At 42.2% G+C, this 25836-nt stretch overlaps 1 protein-coding gene across 7 annotated transcripts in view; it reads right to left on the bottom strand.

Annotated features, from left to right (window-relative positions):
- adgrl1a (adhesion G protein-coupled receptor L1a) overlaps positions 1-25836 on the bottom strand; it is a 310848-nt gene that overhangs the window by 236642 nt on the left and 48370 nt on the right. Inside the window, exon 1 of one of the 7 annotated variants that reach the window (XM_088603729.1) lies at positions 13832-14059. The exons of the other annotated variants lie outside the window; for them this stretch is intronic. The gene's annotated coding sequence lies outside the window, so the exon portion shown is untranslated. Of the gene's footprint in view, positions 1-13831; positions 14060-25836 lie in introns of those variants that run through there. 7 annotated transcript variants of the gene reach the window in all.

Below are 25836 nucleotides of genomic sequence, written 5' to 3'. Positions count from 1 at the left end.
GAAACTGCAATTGTCGCATTGTCATAACCTAGACAGAATCAAGGCATAATGTTAATTTTTACAGTGGTGCTGCCAGGAGAATGTTTCCTGATGTGTTTAGTCTCTGTGTCATTATAAACCTCTGTTTGCTGTTTCATAAGCACACTTCACCTGTTTTGTCACAACAATACATTCAATCACATTTTATTTTAATCTACAAAATAATACCTTCTGACCTCATGTTGAACACTAGATCCAACTGATAAAACGTGCCCATAAGAAAAAAAAATTAAAAAAAGCAAAAAAAAATGTCTTATCCAGCAGCTAATTTTAATTTAGCTATTCAGGTCATAATGCAGCTGGTTGTTTTATCTGACTTCTGGTCACCCACATTTTGGTATTCTTATATTATCTTTCAGACAGATAGGTCAGGCAATGTTTATTTATCTAGCATCCCAGTATTTGTTTTCTAATCATTTTATGAATAGAAACTAGAAGGGTTTGATTGCTCCCATCAGATATTCACTGCCCTGAACCTCTTATGAAGAAACCCTTATAGATGAGAATTTATATGAAACTGAGCTGGAGTTTTCATCTTGTGGTAAAACCCAACCATTTCACCCTAAGACTAATCTGATCAAATATAATCATCCCTGCATTGCAACAGCTAATACTTAATAGACGCTTATAAAAAAGCACATTTAACAGGTATAGTAAGCTGATTGTTTAAAGAGGAGATTGTAAGTTTAGGAAGGCATGGAGGTGCAGTGGTTAGCATTGCTGCCTTGCAGCGCTGGAGCTGTGGCGTCAATTCCTGGGATGCTGTCCATTTTCCCCATGTTATGCTTCCTCCGGCTGTTCCAGTTTCCTCCCTCAGTCCAAAGTCATCCTGGCAGGTTAAATGGATTCTGTAAAATTGACCCTGGTGTCAGTATGTGCTTGTCTGTGCATCTACTCTACAATATACTGGCATCCCGTGCAGTGAGTCCTGTGTTTTGTGCCCATTGCTTGCTGGAATGGGATCCACCTACCCCACGACGCTGTATTGTAAAAAAGTGGATAGAAAACGGATGGATGAAGAGTAGAGACTGGAAATAATGCAGTGATGAATGTCACAATATGTGGCTACAACAGGTTGTGAAGTGATGTCACTTTGTACTGGGTGCAGGGCTGCTGTTGTACTGTATGTTGTCATATTACATGGCTCCTCTATCATGGAGAGATGGTGGATAATCCAACAATCAGTATTATAAGTAAGGAAGTGACTTTTCCCTCTTAACCTCCATCCCAACTGGGAATGGCATTTCTATGGGGCCAAACAAATAACAACCCACCCCATGTGCCACAAAAGTGATTGCTTGAATCGAAATTCCTTCTTCAACCTACTGTTTTATAGATTTAGAAATAAAATCTGCCCTACCAATGGACTGTTTTACAGCGCCATCACTGTAAGGCAATGAAAGACTTACAAAAAAATCCCTCTGATCATAAATCTATGATCTGCTATCTTGTGGTCGTAATCAAGCCACAGCCTGTAAACAGGTCACTGCTGGTGTGGATGATACAGTGCATGCCTGCTCATAAAAATTATGAGTGCAGTGTTTTTCTTAGTGGTCAGTCATCATTATGGAATTATTTGCTTGACATGATATTCAAAGCAATTCAAGCGAAGCAGCTGGCTCAGGGGTACAAAAGCTGTGCCCCATCTAGAATGAACCCACAACCTCCCTGTTGCCATAGCCACTTCCCCACAATTCTGCCTGTCTGTCTTTCTTGTTAATACACAGAGCAGAGCTTCATACCAGCTACCCACATAGAACTGGGAAAGCTGCAGTAGTATCTTTAGGGCTGGCACAGCCAGCAAGGCAGAGGTGGGCGCAGACTGGCACGAGTTCCTTCTAGGGTTATGCCAGCCAGCACAGACACCCGAGGAGCGAGGAACCGAGCAGGCTCCATGACAGCGAGTGTGGCACCATGGCGCATGCGGTGCTGCACCATGTTGGCACCGTGCCTAGCCCTGGCACCATGCCAGGCTCATGCCTGCTTCTGACACTCCTGCCAGGCAGCCTGATTCACTACCCCCGACCAATTAATCTTCATTACGTTAGGAGACAAGCGACGTTGTGTGCCTTTATCTGTCCCTATTAATCTCCAAGCTCCTTCACTCCCCTCTCTCTTTCTCCCTCTCTTTCGCTCACTGTCTACTACATAGTGTTAAAGCAACAGGCCAGATCGCAGTGAAAGAAACATTTTTTGGACCACTATATCCTGCATTTTTCTGTCTCTGCTGCACTGTTTGTCCTGGAACATAATGGCATAGATCAACTGTTAAGCTCAATCACACTTTGTTACTTTAGAAGACAGGTAACTTGTGTGCCTTTTTCTGTCCCTATTCATCTCCCAATCAACTCCTAAGCCCTCCCACCCCATGCACAAAACAGGGTTAATCCTTCATCAGTGTTGTACATCTTCCGTGCCCAGTTGGTAATTCGATCTAATCAGTTTGTATAGCCTAAGCTGTTGATTTTTTTTACTCTATTACTCTGGAAATGACCATGTTGTCTAGGGTTGGTAAATATGGGTAGTGTATCTGTGTAATACTGATCGGTGCCAGACTGGCAAGGCTCACTTTCAGTTGCAGAGATCAGCCTGTCAGAAGCGCAGATTGGCCGTGCCCTTGACAAACTGGCATGACAGCCTGCGTAGAGTTTTCCTCCATCTAGCAAGGTAGACAGATGGCACAGGCAGAGCTGAACAGTAGAGAAACATGCCCTCATCCTGTAGACCGGGACCTTAGAAAAAGAGTAGTTGATGCTCATCAATCAGCTCATTAATCTAAAGAGAGTTACAAAATCATTTCTAAACATTTGGGGTTCAACCCATCCATCGTGATATCAAAGGATCTGCAGACCTCTCCCGCTGTGTGCTCATGTCGTTGTTCAAGCCTCAGACATCAGGAAAAGACAGAAAGGGAATGGATTTCTTGGGAGAACATCCCAGAAGAAACCAGAATTCTCTTCTCTCAGAGAGAAAGTCAACAGTTCAACTTTTGGCCACAATGAGAATAGTTTTTTGTGTGTCAAAAAAAACAAACGCTGCCTACCCTATTCATCAGAAGAATCGACGAGCATGGTGATGGGAGTAGCATGGTTTGGAGCTACTTGCTTTGCTGCCCCAGGACCCAGCTGGCTTGCCATCGCTGACAGAACTGTGTGAATTTAGTGTTTTGTACCAGCACATTCTGGAGATGTCCAGACCTCAACTTCATTGAATTGTGATGGCAGGGCCTCACCAACTTGAAGCAGTTTTGTAAGGAAGAATGGTGCACAATTCATAAAAGCTGGTGCAAACGAGTTGCTAAACAGTTACCGGAAACATCTAGTTAAAGTCACTGCTGCTCAAGGAGTTACTAAATTTAAGAGTCTATATATTTATTCATATGGGGACATTCACTGTCGGCTTGTTTTGTTAATAATCCAAAGATAAGTTAGATACACAAATACGTCTTGAGTTATTGAATTATTCTATAACTGCTTCCTTCAATTCAGTGTCACAGGAGAGACAGATTCCATCCCGGCCAGCAACAGGTGCAAGGCAGGGTACACCCCAGAAATTGGACTCAGGGCCCCAGCACCACAAGGCAGCACTGCTAGCTAAATTGCCACTGTGCTGCCTTTATCAAGGTATTTTTATCTTTAAGATGTTCATGAAGATCAGATTATTGTTGAATCTATCATATTTGAGAACACAGACCAACTGAGTGGGTTCACAGACCTTTTCCCAGTTCTGTACGTGAGCCATACCAATTGTTTGTAACTTGGACCTCCTGAAACTTATTGCCACACAGGTGATCCACACCCCTGTGCCTGACTGGGGTTCCTGCAAGAGCTGGGCTGGGTTAGTCCTTCGGTGGCAATGTTCTTAAACTTGGGCCCCAAGTAATTCTATCCATCTACTCCTGGTCAGGGTCACAGTGGACAGACCAGACTCCCCTTTCCCCATCAACAGTCTCCAGCTTCTCCTGGGGGACTCCCAGGTGTTCCCTGGCCAGCAGAGAGACAGAATCTCTCCAGGCACCCGGGCCACCTCAACTGGCTCCTCTCGATCCAGAGGAGCAGTGACTCGACTCCTGAACTGACGAGCTCCCCATCCTGGCATTGAGAGTAAGCCAATGGAGAAACCTCAAACCACTACTTGTACCTGATAGCTCATTCTTTCAGTCACTTCCCAAAGCTTTAGATCTCTTTAACTCATGAGCTGCTTTAGCCCCATGAAAGGGTTAAATTGTTTCAGGTAACGGAAACATTCATTCAATGAACCAATAATGAGCCCAGGAGGAAGGAGACCCATAAGACTCTGCTACTCCACAGGGATCAGATGCATGTATGGCCTTTTTGGCCATTCCATTCAATGTGCCATTCCAGATCACAAAGGTACTGTAAAAGAAACGGCCACAAGGCCTGGTCTGGGCAGAAAGTGAATGCTTCTCCGTCTCTATCATTGAGCACAGTGACAAGAATGGATTGTGCCAATAGCAAAACCACTTCCATTAATGCAGTACTTAACATTACAAGAAAAGATTCCCCAGAGCTTCACCACAGCCGAACCAACCAATCACTCATTTTGAAAACAGCAGGAAGTGGAAGGAAATAGACTTTAATCTAGCTCAAACTAGATGCTTTAGCATGGTGTGGAAAGTTACACTGGATTTTGAATAGTAATTCAACACAGTAGCGTGGCGGGGAAAGTTACTATGGATAGTAATTCAATACAGCTACAAGTTATTTGTGGACTACTAGTGAAACTGGTAGTGTCTTGTGAAAAGGGCTGACTTTTTTCAAATAAACAAGACGTTAGAGGAAAATGTCTTAAGAGGTAATGTACGGTTTTACATCGTAACAACACAAAGCTACATCGCTTTACGCATGTACTGTAGGTGAAAATAAAATTACCCAACCCCCCACCCACATTACTTGCTAATCAAGTAATCAATTTGTAACTTGCAACTGTAATTAATTACTTTTTCAGAGTAACTTTTCAAGAATGTGGTTCCAACAGCTGGCTCTAGTTAAAAATACAGCAGGTTTTATAATATCCACAGGATTGACAGCACCCAAGTCTTACACTTCTTACACCTCCAACGTTTGGCACCTCCTACATGTCACCCTAGCGAGACTTTGATTTCTAGTTGGAAGAGCGCCACCTGCTGATATAGCAATGCTACTTCTGGCACTTAAACACCTTCCACCCATGCACTAATCAAGCCCAAATTTTATGAGCTCCTGAGGTCTAATTAAAGCAGCTTTTAAGGTAGTGCAGATGCCTGTAAGAAAATAGAGTACTGTAATTTGGAGGTATAAATAGAAAAAAAAATGTAATGAGCTTTTCCAAATGTAATTTAAAAATTGCTTAACTGCACATATACAGATGTGTCAGGTTAGGGGAGGTGAAAATGTGCTTGGGGATTCCAAATTACAAGGAAAAGCAATTTAAAACCCACCGAAAGAGAAATAAATAAGGCGCAGTAAACAAACTAAATTCTGCACACAAAATATTTATGCTGTCCTTAAATAACCCAGCGACTGGCCAGGATACTGTAAGATTACTGCTAAGTGGAAAGAAAAAAAATGAAGTGTGAATCTGCATGCTTGACAATATGAAGTGAGTCTGGGGCTGGAAGCGCCAAGACGCTAGAGATTTTATCAAATGAACTTGTGATAAGGTGACATAGGAGCACTACAGGAAGGAAGAGCCCGGCGCTGTCACTGCCTGCTGCAGGACTGAGCTATTCCAGATCACAACCGAAACACGGCACAGGGGTCATACTGTCCATGTGCCAAGTCCTCTGTACACTCCTGGCACACTCCCAGACCACTGCAATTCAGAGCGACTGGGCTAAAAACCCAGCCACATTTATAATACAGAAAATAATAACATAAAGGGTATGCACTGTTTAGGAATCTGGCAATCATCACAATTTCGCTATGTGAAAAGCATATGCACTCTGTTCTGGAGACCTTTTCGCATGACCGTATAAACAGCACAGATGCAATTTATTATTATCATAATGAAACTTGCATTTCTTGGCGTACTACGCAGCACAGAATAAGCTGAGGAACAGGAATTAATGTCTTCTTGTTTACAAGTACAAGAGGTGTTTACAATTTCCACGCTAAAGGACTCTTTTTTTCCCCAGTGTTCCAATCCCCATATCTGTGGCCGTCAGGCATTATGTCGTGTATTAGAGAAAGCAAGACAAGACAAGACAGACAGGAGGTGGTGAGGTAGGGATGAAAACGACAGTCATACAGTGCTCTGAGGCCCATTCATGGAGCATGGCTCCCCTTTTCCTGCCACAAGGACGTTCTTCACTCACCTCCATCCCAGACAGAGGTTTTTACAAGCTGATAGCCAGAAGAAAGGCTGCGAATGGATACTCAAGGAATCCGAATGGGAGGAATGAGAAAACACAGGAATGTTCACAAAACTATAACTGATCTTCCAGGGGGAAACATGTTAACAAGCTGGGATGATGAGCAGTAATGAACGAAGCAGGTTTCGGGAGCTGGAATATGCCTGGACTGGGATCCCGATCTTCACTGCTGTTGTAAGGCAGTCTGAATGGGATTCTGATTTCTTATCGCACACAGCAGCTGTTTCACCCCAGGTACAGCTTTTATCATTCCCAGACATCGTTTGTTAAGTGTGTGTACTCTTCTAAAGCAAAGGCAGCCTCAGGGTGCTGATTTCTCTCGCCTCGCAGGCACAGCACAGAAAGGAGCTGAAAGCAGAACTTCTACCCATCAGAAATCTGCGTTTCCTCACAGAAAAGCAGGAAAACTATAAGCAAAGGTGGCACTGCTGTTCATAATAAGAAAGGTCAAAAATGAGAGGAAGCCATTCTGCAGTGAGTAGCTAATTGAGGAACTCATCCAGCCATTTTGTAAAAGAATCAAGGGTATTGAAATTCAAAAACATGGCTGTGTAGGCTGTTCCATACTCCTTCAACCCTTTGTGTCAAGGGCAGTCCCTATGATTCATGTTTCACTATTCTTTCAGAAGAAATGCTGTATACCAGGCTTGACTTTGTCAATGCCCTTGAGGATTTTGAATACTTGGATCACTTAACCAGTTACACTTTATAATTGTCTTGGTTCAAGACTAAAAAGGTTCAGTGTTGAACAGGGGCTAAAGGGAAAGTAGGACATCTGTACCTGGTTGGTCTTCTCTTCAGAGAAATTCCAGAGAAGCAATATATTTTCTATGAGGCAGTGACTAAAATGTAGATTCTAAATAAGGCCTTACCAGTGGATCACTCAAATTGAATTCTACTCTTTTACCTAAACAGTAGATCCTAACATTTTGTTTCTCTTTAAATTATAAAGATGTAAATATACACACCTAAGTCTTTATAGTTTTTACTACTTGCGTGCCAAATCCTTCACTTCTTTACATTAAGCGTCATTTGCTAGGTGTTTGCCCAGTCTCAAATTGTATCTGTAGGTTATGTACACTCACTTTTCAAGACGCCAGCTTTCATCCAGTGCAAGCTGTATACTGGAGCTGATGCTGCTCACAGTGGCAGAAAACGATCTTCACCTGACAGACAGCTGTGTCAAAACATCCCCGCAGCACTACGAGATTCCAGTTCAACCCAGAAACACTACAAACCATGAAGGATTCAATGTCACATGCCCATACTAAACAAAATATATCGCAAAGGTCACAACAAGTCAAGTGAAGCCTAGCTGGGTTTATAAAATCAGCAGTGCAAATGCAGTTGTAAGGGCCTGGCATTTCTACACCTGGTAACTTGTGGGTACTTCACTTACTATTGAAAACTCTTCAAGGAATCAATGAAATCTGCCCCTGCAAATGGAATTAAAGCAGAAGGCTTTCCTTCACACACACAGAGTGTGGATATATGGAGTGTGCCCTCTTTTTAATTGCAAATGTCTTTAATTCTCTTAATGGCAAACAGCCACTATTACACAAAAGCTGAGTCTGTACAGCATCTCACATTCCTCACCTGTGACAAAACTCCAGAGCTGCTACTGGACCAGATCCTTATTGCTCAGACAATACCTTCAGCTCATCTGATCTCCTGCCCTTCCTCTCCCTTTCCAGTAAGACTGCATGAAATGACCTTTTTCCTTGCTCACAGATTCCCCAGAGCTGGTAGACTTGGAGAGAGGGAACAGGGTCAGTCTCTGCAAGCTGGCTGTCCTTTTCTTGCTTTAATGACAACGGCACCCCTCCCCCCTTTTGAAGGACCCTCGAGTATATACAGTACAGTATATACTGTACAGCATGGGTCAATGGGTATATCATCTTTTGTCCAAGACCTCCAATGGAAAATGAAGATAAGAAAATAAAGAGGTTACAAACATGAAGTGGCCATTCAACCAGTCTAGCTCATCTGCTTGCTAGCAGCTTATTGATCAGAGGATCCTGTCCAGTTGTTTCTTGAAAGCAGCCAGGGTATCAGCTTTAACAGGATGGCTAGGCAGTGTGTTCCATGCCCTTACAAGCCTTTGTGTAAAGAAGCATACACTTACCCCCCCCCCGATTGGAGCACCTTGCTCTGGCTTCTTTTAAAAAACATATGTACTGTATATCGGCTTAACCATTGCAACTTGTTTCATGCTCCCACAACCTTTTGTGTAAAAGAGTGCCTCCTGTGCTGATTGGAGGACCTCATCCAGGGTATTGGCTTAAAAAAATGGCTGGGTAGTTTGTTCCAGATCCCATGTTGAAGGGTACACCTATAACATGATTATTCACTTCCCAGACACATTAACACATCACAGCACAAAAAGGCCATTCAGCACACTGAGGCTTGTTTGTCATTGTCTCTGCTTAAGCTCTCCAAAGCAGAGGCGTTTTCTGTGGGTTTCCATGCAAGCAACATGTCGTCAGTGTGAATGGCTTATTGTCTCTGGTCTGTGTGAGATTTAGCTATCAGGCTAAGAAGAGTGTCATGCTTTTCAAAATTAAAAAAGAGATGAGAATATGCCTAAAAAGGACACAGTGCCATACTGTTTGGATCTGCTTAGATAAAGAAATGAACAGGTATGCAGGAAACTTGCCTCAAGGCTTTATGTTTCCTATAACAGATGACTCCCTGCTGGCATCTATACTGTATAGCTTTGAACATGCAGTAAGCTTGCCTGCACCGCGCCTGTTGATTTTCACTGTGCTGATGAGAACAGATCACGTTCTTGACTTTCCGATAACCCAAGATTGATTAATTCAAGCTAGCTGGCAGACAGCACAATTAAGAGTTTCCCCTCTTCTGCGAAACCTGTATTGGGAAGATTATTTTGGCAGCAGAACAACAAGAGTGTTGCCAGCTACAGTCAATCAATGTACAGCCTGGGACTTTGTACAAAAAAATCAGATCAATTTATTCCCATTTCAGGCAAACAATTAACAAACAGATTCAGCACCAGCTAAAAAGCTGAATATCTTAGGATCTTAGGATCAGCTACATCCTTGAGGCCTAGATCATTACCCTGTGTGAGAAATTTAAATACTTCTACTAACACCTCTGATCCCTATGACCAGCATTACTTTGACATTTCTTCATTTGGCAGACACTTTTATCTATATCCAGCTACTTCTTGAAAGCTCCAGGACTGTGTAACAACACCCTAGCTAGGTAGCTTGTTTCATGCACCTCCCACTCTTGATATAAGTGGACTTCGTTTTCTCATTCTTTACAACATCAGTTCTTAATTTCCACTTCCACTTCTAAAAAATACTTATATAATAACTATAATAACATTGATTATCAGACACTCTCATTTGAAGTGTCTCAGATTAAGGATCTAGAAATCAAACTCTACTGTATATTAATATCTCTGCAACCAAATGACTCACGGCAGAACCCTGCCTCTGATGACTCATCTGAAAGACAGAATAAGAAATTACAGAAATAATATCTAAGTTTAGAGTGACCCACAGAGAAGCTGTAAAAAGGGCAGGTTTGAAATCCAGTATTATCTTGGTAACATGTTTTTACTTTACTAATTACTTAGTGGGTAAGTAAGTGCTGCACATTCTATAACACAACATAATTCATTAATTCATTGTTCTCATACTGGTGCCCTTAGATAAAGTCCAGAATGATCCACAGAAAAGTATTTTATCACATCACTGAGAGGCAGAAAAATCAAATCAATGCTGTCACTTACTAGCCATGCTTGTCTCGTTAACAGGAATTACTGATGTTCTGTCACCCTGCAGTATGGAGCTTAATATTTAATTCCTCAATATTAATGTAATAGCTCCTATATTTAACTTAATAAACAGTTTAAACTGGAGTGGGGTGGGAGGGATTAGGAGCAAGGACATTTATCAACCTTCCTTTAGGGTTGGGGACACATAATTTTCCCCCGATGGGATGCTGAGTGCTGTGCCACATTAATTTCCTTCCTCCTCTCCCCCTCAACCAATCACACCGCCTGATACGGCAGTGAGCACCAGTGTCAGTCTCTATGGGTGTCAACAGAGCCGGTCAGCTGTGCAAACTATAAACCAGTCAGCTCCAACAGAGAATCAGAGAATCACGTTGCCCAAGCATGCTAGGCCAGGTTCTGAAAGAAGAGGCCTTAGCAATGAAAAAGGAAACATTCCTTTTAGCCACAGGCAGCTTCCACTCACTTAAGCCATGTCTCTCATTGCATTGATTGCAAAGCAATGATGAATACTCTGCCTCACTACCCTTACGAATACTCATCATGTACTGTATATGAGAATGATTAGAAATAAGAGGAGGCCTTTCAGCTCTTTTGGACCATTTGGCTTACTAATTGAAGCTGTTTCTTGAAAAAAAGTCAGGAAATTGGAATCAACCACATACCGTAGATGGGCAGCTTGTTCAACCCAGTTTGTTGATTGACTGTAGCTGGCAACACGCTTGTTTGACCCACAGCTTCTCATTTCCTAACACCATGCAGTTTTTTTAAAGCATAATATGATTTGGGTATTTCATCGAGGCAAGTCTTTCTTCTGTAATTGGGGGACATTACTTTTACATTATAAGCAGCTCCAGAGATTTAAGTCAATAGTTGGTTCTGCTGTAACCCGATAGTTGCAGCCCTAAAGAATTGATTTATTGGCAATTAATGGGTTAAAGGGAAAATATCTACACAAAACACCATTATTCTAGTTTTCTATAAAACTTCATATATTACTGTTAGCTCTTACGGTATGTGTCAACTTATCAAAATGGGGTTTTATACAGTATACTGTATAAAACCTTTATTGTGATCATTCATTAGTTGAATACAACCATGAAAACGTAAAATACAAAGTGCACCAGACAGGTACGTAGGCGTCAGCCTTCGTTGCTAAGTGATGGAAATGTAGCAATTGAAGAGCGGGTAGAAATAGAAAGCAATTTAGAGGAGGATTTTACATTGTCTAAACTTTTTAAAGTTAACATTTTTAAAATTCATATCATTTTGAACCAAAAGCAATATTGATAAAATGTACAGTAATATATTGCTGCATTTCCATTTTTTCCGACTGCGACTAGTTTGCATCGTAAAACAGACTTGCACTTGCGTTGTAAAAAAGATAATGGAACTGTAGTAATAGTTTAATACCGTTACTGTATATCCAAATCGCGTTGTGGAAAAAAAGGCGTTATAATGTAGCAGGACTGCAAAACAGCTAAATCGATCACCATAGACAGCTCACCGCAGAAGCGCAACACTCTAAAGCGCTAATTGCGACAGAAAATACAAGAACATGTCCTGAAGCTTAAGCAATGCAGCTTTGCTTGAAGTTTTTACTCAGAGAAAAGGGCAGACAACACGTTCAACCGCAGCGCTGCACAGCTCCTCAGAACGCCCGAGATTATGCCAATTGCAAGAAAGTCGTTTTTGTCTTCTGGACTCGAAAGTGCACTCATTGTTATGCCACTGTGCTGTAGGAGAACTCCCTGGCCAGCTCACCTCGAGTTTTTCGAGGCCCAATAAGAGGAAATAAGCGAAATATAACAAGATATTGTGCACCTAACCGAGCGTGTTACCATTTCAGACAGTTGTTTGCAACTGCGTGTTACGTACAAATTAAAACACAATTAAAGGTGTGAAATCTACATATCAGGTTTCCTACTGTATAAGCAACCTCCACATCAGTTGTCTTGTCATCTATCTTGTCCCTATTACTCCTAAGACTCCTTTCCTTCCGCAGCTCAGTACTGCGTTTAAACTTCCACTCGTTCGTTGATCACACCGCTGTGCTTTAATAAATGGGAGGATGGCACAGGGTTAGCGCTGTTAATCATTTTATCCGGCGTCTGTAGCGCTACTGTACTCCTCATTATATCACAGTGGCAGATATAATTAGACACTGCAATTTAGAACGCAAACAAGCTGTGGCATTTTCTCTACGAAGAGCTTCTTCATAAATCTCCAGTGGGTGAGAAACAAAACGAGCGCAGCCGCAGGTGCTTACCGATGAAAACTTGTCGCACCCAACTGTTTTCGTTTCAATTGCCCCACCCTAACCAGGGAGCAGCGTGGGAACGTCCACGCCCGTCGAATGGGACTATGCAATGCTTTATCTGTCAATAACTTAAAAGTAGCATGGACTAACGATTTTTTTTTATTTTAAAAAAAGAAATAAAAAATAAGATACAATTATGTGTTCCTGCTTAACCTAGACATTGCATGACTTTAAAAGCTATAAAAACAGGTTAAAATAGTTAATAACCACTTTTTATGCGCGAAAAACGATTTTTTTCTTCCTCGTGATCACCTTGGAATCGTTTGTACGCTGTTCATTTTTTACTTTTTAATTAAACGTTTGAAAACACGCGTTTCGTACAGAAAAAAATATATTCTCTTTTCTTCCTGTTATGTACTGTACAACAGATCAGCAGGTCTTTTTTTCCTCAATCAGACTCTGAAAATAGCGTACCGCCCACTGCGCTCAGTCGGAGCGGGAGGCGGCGCGGAGCTCAGTATTACACAATGGCCGTTCTACAGAGCGGGGTGCGAATGGTACCAATTGCGTCTGCATTTATAACTTAGTGTTTAAAATTAAACACTGTAAATCCTTTTCTTTGACTTCCAAATACCTTAATTATCATTAAGCACAGCTTTCTCACCATTTAGATTATTTTTTATACCATCGTTAGACAAAGCAGGAACTTATTGTACTTTCTAATGACATTACACGTGGAAATATTACAGATTTTAAGTCTTTCATTTTGTTATACATTTTAGAAAAGTTTAATCTATACAAACACCACAAAACTATTCTCGAATGTTTTTTTTCTGAATGTTATGTCACACTTAGTTAAGTAACATAACACTAAATAAGAAAGTTGGGTGGTTGCATCAACTACTGTATAAGTAACCAATAATATTAATTTAAATACATCCATTTTCTGACAGCTTCATCCAATTCAGAGAAGCAGCGAACAATATCCCAGCAAGCAGGGTGGGGTACAACCTGCACAGGACGCCAGTCCATCGCAGGGCACACACATAGACACACCCTCACACCTCACACAATTTTCCCCAAAAGCCAATTAACCTACAGGTGTGTCTTTGGACTGTGGGAGGAAACTGGAGCACCAGGAACTGCAGAAGCCCCAAGTGAACACACAAACTCCGTGCAGACAGCACCCCAGGTCCAAATTGAACCCAACAACGCTAACCCTTGCACCACCATTCCACCCCTTGTAAAAAACCCTGACTTTGAACGCCTTGTCTTTGGAAGTAATAAAGATAAAAACAACGTCAAAGGCTCTTCTTAGAGCTTGGCAGTAAGATGATTAAAGTTACGCTGAGAATCACCTTTTATTCGGTGGCTGGAAGCACAGGTTACTTACCCAATGCATATTGACCCCTTATTACCACTGACTCCACACTTCCTGCAAGCAGAGCTCTTTTAAAGATAACTGCTTGCCAGCACATTTTCAGATCATGCCCCTGCTTCCTGGCTATTAATGTACACAATCGAGCTCAGAGCAGTACGTTCCCCTATTCCGTCTTGCGCCCCCCGCACGCTCTAATCTCTGCCTGGCAGCAGCAGCTGGTACCAGTAGGAAGGGAAGCAGGGAGATTATGGAAGATTATTGAGGGGCAGATGTTATTTGGACAGATTACAGAGTCCTCCCTCGCTCTCTCTCCCTGCACCTTGCCCCTAGGGAGAGGAGTTTAGGGGGAGGGGGTGTTCATGAGGAGGCAGTGGCTCAATGTTTAAATCCACAGGCCATCCTTTCCCTCTCTCCCGTAGTTCAACCCAGAGTGCCGTTTCTACAGCAGACAGCTGGCTCCGCCTGGCTTCCAGGAAATGATTAATGGAGTGGGATCTCTGTGCCAGGCTAAGCCCCGAACCTGCTGGTAATACCCTGTGGTGTTCCACGGTACAAGGATAACATTGCAGAGGTCAAAGTGTGAGTCAAGGGCAATCCTTCAGCAAAACTCCCATGCACCTGACAACATGGGGATCTCTTGGCCAGTTAAAAACTCTGGCCCTAAAGGTGGTGTGAGTCAATCTCACAAGTCCTCATTTAGTTTAGAACTGGGGAAGAGTGAATATTCAATCCTAGAATTCTGTGTGCTTTACTCTACCCAGCTCCAAAAAGAGCCAGAGCTGCTGGGTGAAGTTACTTACTGTAAATTAGTAGTTTACAGGTGGTAACACTAAGTGAGTGCAACTGATATATTTTCCACAGCTTGAAGAGCAGTTACTGCAAAATGCCTAAGCCTACACATTTCTATTGAATATCCATCACTAGCTAATTTTTCAAAGTGGTTCATTATTGTTATCCCTTTTAATTAAGCAGTGACCCATTAAAGCAAGTTAAATGCCCTCCTGTTGTTTCCTTCTTCATTCCTTGTATGTTACCTGGTAACAAACGTATATTACTCCTATGAATAGCAGAAGTGCATGTTTTAAAAATAGACTTTCTTTACTGGGTTTTTGCTGATGTGTAGTTGGATGCTGCTCTTTTTCAGGGATTGTCATTTCTGTGATCATACCTACAGTATAGACCTGATTTAGGGATACATTCAAATGCTACCACGTTTATGAAACATGTCACAGCTGTACTCAAAGTGGTAGAGAATTTGATCATGGTTATGGGACACAAACCAGCATATACTTTGAACTCTACAGTCAGTTGTACTGAAACTTTGTTAAACTTTGGAAAAGAATGTGAACCATGTGGCAGGGTTCAGCCACTACATTTCTGATAGCTGAGAGCATAAGAACATAGAAAAGGTTACAAACAAGAAGAAGCCATTCAGCCCATTTGGTAGTTAGTAGTTGCTTGATCAGAGGATCTCATCCAGGCTTTCACAAAGGACTTGTAATGGAGGCCTACTGTCATGGAGATGGCAAATTAATGGGTTTCATGCCACCCTGATCTCCTTCCCTACCTCATTTCCTCGGTCATGGGCATCCTTTTCCCAGACATCACAGAGAGCAAAAGGAACAGTGCCAGGGGGTGGAAGGAAGGCATTATAAATCATTTAATTGGCCTATGTGAGTGATGAGTGGGACAGCACCTGAAGTAATGTGATGTTCAGTAAGTGTGAAACACAGAACTGCCACACAGAAGGGTGAAACACGAACCAGAGGACACAAGTGAAAACTATGTGGAAGCACAAATAAAACTGAGAACTAAAGGCACTTTTTTACCCAAAGGGTTGTAGGAGTATGGAACAAGATACCCACCCGTGTGGCTGAAGACGATACTTTGCCTCCCTTCAAGAAGCAGCTTGGATCCTTGGCTCAATAAGTTGCAAGCTACCAAACAGGTTTTATGGACCTAATGATCTATTCTAGTTTGTGACCTTTCTAATGTTGTGCTTAAGGCAGTGGGTGTACTGTGTATCTGGACAATTAAAAAAACCTTAGGGACCTTTTTAACATCCCACCATCTCAGATGTAAAAGTGTTTCACTTGGTTTTTTTTGAGAAGGAGATGTTTTGATGAGAGACTCAGAAGAAGGCACCGTAGCGTCTTGACATAGGAGAATTTAACGTTTGAGAATTCTCTTATTCACGATTCAGCCTTGCCCATTGGATCTTGTATGGAGGAAGAGCAGAGTGGGATGAAACAGAGCCCAAAGCTGTTGAGTGCAAATTTCAAGCTAGAGGTGCAACAGACTAGGATCATGAACCGAATCTACTGTAGCTTGTGAGTGAGCCTCTCCCAGCCACCTGCCCAGGTATCTCCTACCCACCACCCCAACCTCAGTATGGTCTTGATTTTGTATTGTAACAGACACTCCAGGTTCTGTGTCAGCAGTGTGGGGAATAACAGGCTGAGGACAACTTTACAAGCTCACTGACACTTTTATTTTCCATTTCATTAGAGTGGGGCATGCTAATCACAGAGGCAGAGAGAGAATGTGCAGGCTGGACACAGAGGAGGGATTCATGTTTATTTTAGCTTACTACTATAAGATTTTGATTGCTGCTGTTCCTTTTAGATGACCAATGTTATTTAAATTAATTTAGAGTCAATGCATTAGAACTTTTGTTATCATGTAAGGGAAGGTTACCTACAGTACTGTATGTCTTTTAACCATACATACAGTAATATTTACTAGTTCAGGTAGGTAGCTGCATCAGCATGTGTAGGCTGCAAAGGAACATTGTGTTTTCTTTCTTCTCTTTTCAGCATGGAATAAACCTATAATATATACTAGTTTTTCATGTAACGGTATGGGGATGGACTTAGTTATACAGTACTGTATGTGAATTTTCCTGTTCGTGATAGTATCTGCACCAAATTTTCATGAATGTCCAGACCCTACTGTAAAAAGCTAAGATTCTGCCATGCCTTTGGTTTTCATGTGTTGCTCGGTTGTTGCCTTTTCTGACCAAATTATGTTTTCCGGTGGGATTATTTCACAAAGGTGATCAAATGGAGCACATCTCTTCACAACTCAGAATACAGTATATCTTATGCTAGAATCTTAAATCAAGTCAATCTTTTTATTCATCACACATGGAAAAAAAAACATGTTCTTAATTTTAAAACTCCCAGATGTTCCATCTCCTACTGTACAGTTCATAACTGGCTAGAACAAGGCTTGTACACTATGTGAAATGTTGTTTCATTGAAATTTACCCCATAGATTTAATGACGTTCAGAAACCAAGGACAGTAGTATTGCACAGTGGTCCGGACTCTGGACTTGTAACTGGAAGGTTGTCTTTTTCCACCCTTACCTTAGGCATTTAACCAAAAAAATTTTTTCTTCCTACTCTAACATGATTATTGGCCCAGTATGTTAAATTGGGTGTGTCAGGAAAAGGCTGGATGAAATCTGTGGATTGACTAGCTTTTAACAACTAAATGAGTGACCTGAGCTAAATGGCCTAAATGGCATCAACCAAAATAAATTTAATTCACTCCAAGTGAATCAACAACAGAAGCAAGTCTGAAAACAAGAAAAGTCCTTCACCATTAAGCCTCCTGAACATCTTGTGAAAAAGAAGTTCCAAAAATTGACAGAAATTAAACTAGTACTGTATGCACAAGATGAGGGAAGACAAACAATGGATTTAAGACTGAGAATAAGTGGGGTCATCTTTACAAAACTGTTGGTGGGTGTCTGGAACATACTGTACAACTTCTCCTTGCTGTTGAGAATCACTTTCCAAGAGGACCCTCTAACAATTAGTTGGACGTGACAATTTGACCAGTAGCGACTAATCGCACATGCAAGATGTGCTGTCTTTTATTCAACATCGCTGATATTTTTATGAATGTCATGATTCAGTGTCCATACACACTTTCCCTCTCTGATTTCCAAAGCCTTTTCAGTAGCTGCTTCTGATGAAATGAAAAAATTACCTCAGCTGATGTACAGTAGGGCAAGCTATTTGAAATACTTAATCTTACCAAGACTATGACCAAAAAGGTCACTCCTGCTAACTCCTTTAAACCAACTCATAACAAAAGGACAAAGCTTTCATGAGCTTGGTGTGAGGAATCACAGCAGGCAGTGCTCAATTGTTGCTCCATATTCAAGGACATTAATTTTTGTTGTTGTTTTCCTGTTTAACTCAAAGGCGTAGTTAATCATCTCCCAAATGCTTTTAGGAAAGTTCTGAATTTTTGTTTGCCCAAGTTAAAGAGCAAGCCTTGAAGATCTGAAAAATACTGTTATACTTGACTACCCATTGATACAGCTCTAGAAATAAGTGCATGCAATTTTCTTTAACAGATCCTGAAAAGCTCTTAAGCTTAGAATTAGTTTAAAACTGAAGATGTCGGTTTGCATCTGCCCAAAAGGGTGTGTCCTTCAAAGCTGCTGTCTGGCATTTTTCAAAGCTGCTGGAGAAACACTTCCGAAAAAAAAGGGTCTGTTCTGTGACTGGTGTTTCTCCAGCTTCCATGTGTGAAGTCAGACAAAACAGCCCACCGAGTCATACTCTTCTACAAATGGAAGCTGCCATTTTGAAAACCAATATGATGGACCTATTTACTTCCATTACTTACTCATTATTTAGGCAGTCTACATTGTCTGGATGGTGAACAATATTAAAAACAATTACAGGCAGGTTCAGAACCCTGCAGGCACAAAGAGTCACATCTTTAATCAATTAAACAAGTGGTGTTTCGCATAGCAACTGCAGTGATAAACTCTCCTTACACAGAGTAAAATGCAGGATCTGCTTCATAGCTCGAGTGTCTGTGATTCTATTATGGAATGAATATAGTGAACCCACATAGCTTAAAGGCTTTGAAAAATGAGCTTTGAAAGCAAAATGAGAATGCTACATGGCCTCCATATCATAGGAAATGAAATGACACAAATTCACAAGATAAAAGCTGTCCTTTAATACTTAGGTTATGAAGCAGGTGAATTTCTCATAGAAGATTTTTATCGATATCTACATATATTGTTTGAGACATCTGCACTGCATCATTCTCTGTGTTACTCTACAAGCTAACCCATATCCGGTTCCCTAGATTATTGCTGCTTCTTCCTATTTTTCTGCATTGGCAATGATGGCACTTTTGAAATATGAAACATATTTTATTGTGTTTTGGATACTAAAAATAAAAAAAAAACATTTAACTAAAAGCTATCATTTTTATCCATCCATCCATTTTCTAACTGTTCCTTCTAGTACAGGGTCACAGGGGAGACGGAGTTTATTCTGGCAAGCAATGGGCACAAGGCAGGATACACCCTGGACGGGATGCCAGTCCATCGCAGGGCACACACACAGATACAGACACAAACACACACTCACACCAATGCCAATTTTTCCAGAAGCCAATTAACCTAGCAGTATGTCTTTGGACTGCTGGAGGTAACCAAAGCACCTGGAGGTAACCAATGTGAATATAGTGAGAACATACAAACTCCACACAGATAGCAGCCCGAGTTTATAATCGAATCTAAAACCCGGGATCCTAGTGCTGAAAAGTAGCAATGCTAACCATTGCACCACTATGCTGCCCCTACCATTTTATACTATTTTATGATAGCTTTGTGAAGGAAGAAAACAGTTATAGGAGCAACAAGTGTATTCTTTTTAGCTGTTGACCTCTTTACAAGTCAAGTACAGTATCCCCATTTCAGCATTTCAGATTTAGTCCCCTGATCTCTGGAATCAGAAACATGATGACCAGCATGCTGGTTGCTATTGTGACTAGGGCTTGTGGTGTGATTGTGTGTCCTGTCTCAGCAGGGTGTGGAACTGGCCATTTCCCATTTGAAATTCAAAAGAAAATATCTGGATCCTACGTGAAAGAGGAGAGTACAGAAAAGTTTAAAACAAAACTGTATCCATTGTGAACTAATGGAGATGAATTGGTCTCATCATCAGCATCAAGCAAGCACAGTGTTGGAAATGATACCCGGTTCCCAAATCTTCCACTATTTTCTGTTTCCTTATTGGAAACAAAGTTAGTCACTAATGCATTAAATATAATTGATATTGCGGTTTGAATTACGCTGACTCGTGAGTGATCCCTCTTCTAAATCTAACGCGCACTCAGGCATCCCGGCAAGTGGATGCGAAGATGCTCTAGTCTGAATGAAAGGATTTACGATGTGAACAGCCAATATTTACGCCTCCGCCCCTACCCCCTTTGTGCTGCGGCACAATTGCAAACCAAATTAGAAGGGGAAGCCCTGTAGTTCCGGCAAGAATTTACACCTGGGGGCGTGAATTCGTCGTTTTCGAAATTGCCTTTCTCCTGTGTTGTTCCGTCTCGGCTCGGCTCTTCCCTCCAGCCGACTGGCTTTAGAGCCTCTTTAATGACTGTTATGGGCCTTTTAAAAATAAGTGCCCTTGTTAATTTCGCAGTAACGAGTTTTGCTCCGCAACAGGTCAAGCCCCCGTCTGCGCAACAAGCCTCTTTGCCAGCGGTCTTTTACAGCGCACATAAAACTCAACTTGCCGGGGCTCGGAGGCTTGCTTCCCTAGTCCACTAGAGTTCAGGCCCTCGCACAGGAATCTCTGCCTGTGCTTTTTGGAGCGGACGGCACCGGCTGATTCGGAATCCGCTGCTAACACGATCTACATTTATTGGGACGTAACCGCAGCTCGAACCTTGGCACGCGTTCATAATTAACCAAATTTCAAAAAGCTTAACACAGGGGAGCGCAGGAGTCCCACACCATGCACTGTCAAGCCAAATCATTATATCCCACTAACAGGTTTACCTCCTCCTTAGTGCTCCGTCATTTGTAAAAAACCACAATGAAAGTTGATAAGAGTAAGGATTTTTCTTTTAAAGCTGGCTCTTGACTTTCCTTTCTTTTAAAGAAAAGGAGCTCTTGACTTTTCTTTCTTTTAAAGCTGTCCCCTGTTCACTGGAGTCAGAAACATAACGACCAGCGTGCTGGTTCCTGTGGCTGCTAGAGCCTGGGGTGTTTTCTTCAGTGCTATAATCAGTACTGTATGTTATATATATATATACACGTTTTTTTCCTATTCTGTTATTACGATCTACCTTTGGGACTTGTACAAATGTTTTCAGGAAATCTCCATTTTAAGCTATAACTTTCTGTAATGACCATACTGTACATGTTTGATTGCACAAAGCATAAAACCTGCCAGCAAGCACACAGATTATCATCAAACTAACTGTTTCAGTGACTGAACAATGGGCCTCAGCACACTGTGCAGCAGTGATCATGCTCCCCCCGCTCCTCGCCAGCTTCACTGCTGAGACCTCAACTTTTAAAAACCTTTAAAATGTCTTTCCTGAAGCTGTTTATTGCTAAGCGCAAGGGGATGCGATTCTAAGCGGGTACGACAATGGACCCAGTTAAAGCTCAGTTATATTGAGCACAGTAGGATTTAAAAAGACTCAGTCACAGAGTAAAGGGAGAATCAGATGATACAGATAATCCAGTTAAGTTAAAATCTCCTTCTTGCTGTGCTGGAGAACTGGGCATCCCTGTTCTTGCTTTCTCTGTCTCTCTCCTCTTGCAGCACTGCTCCATTCATAGAATCTGCTCATTTTCAGTCAAACAGGGTCCATGACTGTCAGCCGAGAGCAGGATATAATACACCTGCAGAAAGCACATTGATAAGAGGCATGAATTCTTTTTTGGGTAGGTTCAGGAAAATATTAATTTTAAACACCAGCCTCCAATGTAATGTTAAGACTGGGCCAGTTCAGGTCTAGATTTAAAAGAATTGAGTCCTCTCCAAGGTAGCCCTTTCAGTTGACAACATCCTTAGTGGAACTGTTTTGCATTAATGAATGTGGGTAAAAGTGTGTACCTATGCACTGACTGCATCTCTGTTTCACAAACAACTGAAGGATTCAAGTGGGACTGGCCACATAACAAGGATCCACATCTAACAGAGACAACAGGACCTACCTGCCCAGTTTCCGAAACCAATGTACTGTAGCTGTCATGCAAGACAAACCCCAAATTTAACCACTCGTACAATTTAAATATGCTCAGTTAATGCTGTGGTACATGTTTGACTTAAAACAGATATCCTGCAAATTCTCAAGCGATGTGAATGGAAAATCCAAACATCTGATTTAAAGTTGGTTGTCTTCTGATGCTTTACAGGATATTGCCATTTGGTGTGCATTCTGACTATTCCAGCAAAAAAATCCTTAGAATTGAAAACATTGAGGGACTGTGCCACTACTCAGGTCAACAGGTGAAACTTTGTGATTCTTGTTATATAATGCTATCTTACTGATATTCACCCTTACTTCCCTAATGGTACATTTACAACACCTTTAATGGAACTATGAAGCATTAATGAATGTGAGAAAAAAAATGTAACAGGGCCCAATCAATGTAGACCACTGCATGCCATTGCAGAAGCATATAGGCCAAAGTCCTGTAGACTTGGGACTCATTAGGCTGTTTTCTAGACTCATTAAGATATATTGGCCATAAAGTTATGCATGGGCTTATGGGAGACCTCCAGTGAAAATCAGCTTGCTGCTGTAAGGGATGTTCTTGAACCAGTAGGTAGTGCTCTTGGTGATAAATGCCACAGTATGGTGACTGGGGACACTATTGTAAGAAGTGCTGTGCTTTGGATTATTAAACCAAATCCTGATTACTTGGTCTGAACCCATGGCACAATTGGTAAGAGCAGGAGTGTTAACATAATTGTCCTTGGCAAATTCTCCTTGTGAAGCAGTTTCTCACTCTTATATACAGTATGTTGGATTATTACGCACCAAAGCCAACAGTAGCAAGACCTCCAATAGCGCTGGAGCAGTTATGGATGAAATAAAAATAAGATTATATAAATACAACCCACTTCTCTTCAAAGCAAATGCCCAGGAGGTGTATACTGTCTACTGGAAGACTGTGTCCTTTGAGGCAGTCTGTTTCTCTCGGCCTGAGGAGTGACATTCTTGTTATTTTCTGCCTGTTGTGAACAAATAAAACATCACAAAAGAAAGAAAGCCTGATTGATGACTGGCAGGTTTCTTAGACCTGAACTTTATCTAACCCTTTACAGTGAGAGATCCAAGTGAATCAGTGGCAGGATTGTAGCTTCTTCCAGACACCCACCACCTTCTGGTGGTAAAAAAAAAAGAAACGAAAAACTGAATCCAGTCTCCTCCTCCACTTACAGCAATGGCGCCCCGCTGTTACTACGTTTACTCGCTCATTTTATCCCCCTGGATGTGGGCGTCCTCTGTAATTCACCCTCATTGCTGTGCCGATTGTTACTGTGGTTTTCATTCAAGTTCCATCTCTGTAGCAGAAATCGCTTCTGCACTCAACGTGCAGCAGATAAAAATGAGAAAGAGAGCTGTGGGCTTAGATGAAGGGGTGCACACTTCCTGCCCATGGGTTTCAGCACACTGTGCGATGCCAATTTCCTTCCCCACCTCACTTCCTTTCTGACCTGCATCTCAGTATGGATTGATTATGCATTTCTTATTAGTTTTAATCACCTCCCCCAGAAACACAGGCTTTTGGTTATGTTCTCAAAGTAGCTAAAAAATGTGTCAAACAATTTCTCTGCATTCCCAACGAAGGTTTAGCCTTGGTAGACGCATAGATGCAAAAGCGAGTGCGGAGCAAACTAGCGAACGGAAACAGCCATTCTCTCTCTCCCTTGGGCTCTTTTGAAGACGGGGAGAGAGTGGTAGAGAGAGCGGTCTTTGAGGCAAGGAGATTACAAAGCCTTGGCAGTCACCGGGGGTGCTCTCAAAAAGTCAAGACCCCCCGAGTGAAAATGGAGAGGCAGAGCCCCCTCGAGAGAGAGCGCATGAGATGCTGTGAGCAGGAGATAAAAGGAGGCAGGGATTCGGGGAGAGAGTGAGAGAGAGAGATGAGATGTAAGGGCGAGGAAAATTGAGATCGCAGAAAAGGAGGGAGAGTGGGGAACCGTTCGGAAAACAGGAAGGAGAGAGGGAGCGGGGAGGGAAGGCAGGAGAAGAAGGAAAGCCAAAAGATTGGATGAAAGAGACACATGAATGCACAGAGTAAAGAGGGCGAGACAGGGGCAGAGAGGACAGAAAGGGAACCACAATAGGAGAGAAAATGTTCAAGAAACTCAGAGCTCTACTGCAGACTCAGGCAGAGACTAGCCTGTCCTTCTTGATAAATCTGCTCAGTAAGGGGCTCTTATGTACAAGACCGTCAGCGGGCCAATATTTACAAGGGGAGCCAAAATAAGAAAGTGTTCTGACAACATTTTCTGCGATTTCAAAGTACAGGCTGATTAGATCATGCTGTTGGCAAGTTATTCAATTAGATATTCAACAGACACTTTCCTATCACTTGGTGATGCAGAGAATATGCTTATTATTGCTGCCTCACAGCCTTGGGGCCCCGAGTTCAATTCCTGACATACAGTAGGATGCTATCTGTGTGGAGTGTGTATGCTCTCCCCGTGTTTGCATGAGTTTCCACAGTCCAAAGACATAGTAGTAGTTTAACTGGTTTCTAGGAAAATTGGCCCTGTTGTGCATACATGTGTGTCTGTATCCATGTATGCCCTGTGATGGACTGGTATCCCATCCAGAATACAGGCTCTGGTTTCCCCTGAAACCCTGTGTTGGACGGTGCAGTTCGAAAATGGATAGTTGCACTTTCTCATTTGTATTGACTGGTGTAGGGGTATCATTTCTGTCTTGGGACTTTCCAGCAGGTTCCTTTGCTTTCTAAGTGATGCCTGTCAGCTAACCAATATTTTAATTGAGATTATAGGAAAAAATAGCAATATCGATATGCCACTGGCTCCCCAGCCACCAGGCCTGTAAAAACGTAATTAAGGAATACAGGGCAGCCTCAGCAACTCTGAGAAAATAAACCAGATGAGCCAGGTGTGAAAGTGCCGTTTGTCAGGTCAGGTCTGTGAAGTTGTATGACAACTCCTGGTTAGCACCTGCTCCCAAAAACCAAGATTTGAAGAAAATGTGCACCTGAACAGAGAGCAGGACAGGAGGACAGAGAGAGAAGAGCAAAACAGAGTGAAGGAAACAGGGAGCAGAGAAGGGGAGGTCTATTAAATATTTGAAATGGTCTTGGCAAAATTCCCCTTTTAAAGTGAGTGAATCAAAGATGGAGTTCAAAACTCCTATGGCCTCCTCCCCTCCTCTCAATAATGACCAGCAGCAGTCTCCTTGCTCTGGGTAATTAGCCTGGCCCTTAGTATCTTCTGATATGGAAATGTGAAATGCAAAATATGAGGTATTAAATATTAAAGAGCACTAGCGAGGGAGCAGACAGAGAAGGGGCAGCTATGTTCTCTCCCCCCCCGCCACACCACCACACCCCCACCCCTCGTCTTTCATCCTGACCTCTATGTCTCAGTCTCTCTCATCTTCCTCCTCCCTCTCCCTCTCGACGCCTGAGGTCATCGCTCATCCCCCTACAGGAGACAGCTCTGAGCGACACATCACTCCCTAACCTTGTGACACTCAGGACCACCACACAGCAGGGGGGACAAGTTGAGCATCATACATTCTGACGCGGGTGAACACACATGCGCAGGCAGACTGCTGTGGTTAGTTGGGCAAGAAAAAAGATAGGCAACACAGACAGTCAGTGAAAGAGGAGCAGAGACAGGCAGAAAAAGACAGGAGCAGAGACAGGCAGAAAAGGAGAGGAGCGGAGACAGGTAGGAGCACAGGCAGTCACAGGGAGATGGGAGCACGGAAAGGCAGCACATCTCCTTGTTGGCAGAGAGACAGCCATGCAGGTAAACATACACAAAGACTAAACAACAGGCAGGAGATACAGAAAAGCAGATACAGAAAAGTTCTTGTCTGTCTTGCCATTAACCATCCCTGACACTATTCATGTAGTGACAGAAGCCCTGGATAAATTGCACCCTGCTTCACAGGCATAAGGAATTATCAGCATTCTTGACTGATAGGCACACAGGGGCATTCACATACCCTGGAC

This window comes from Lepisosteus platostomus, chromosome 13 (assembly GCF_059453375.1).
Source record: "Lepisosteus platostomus isolate fLepPlt1 chromosome 13, fLepPlt1.hap1, whole genome shotgun sequence".
Lineage (NCBI taxonomy): Eukaryota > Metazoa > Chordata > Actinopteri > Semionotiformes > Lepisosteidae > Lepisosteus > Lepisosteus platostomus.
The sequence above is the reverse complement of the archived record's forward strand: the minus strand, read 5'-3'. Positions and strand labels throughout refer to the sequence as shown.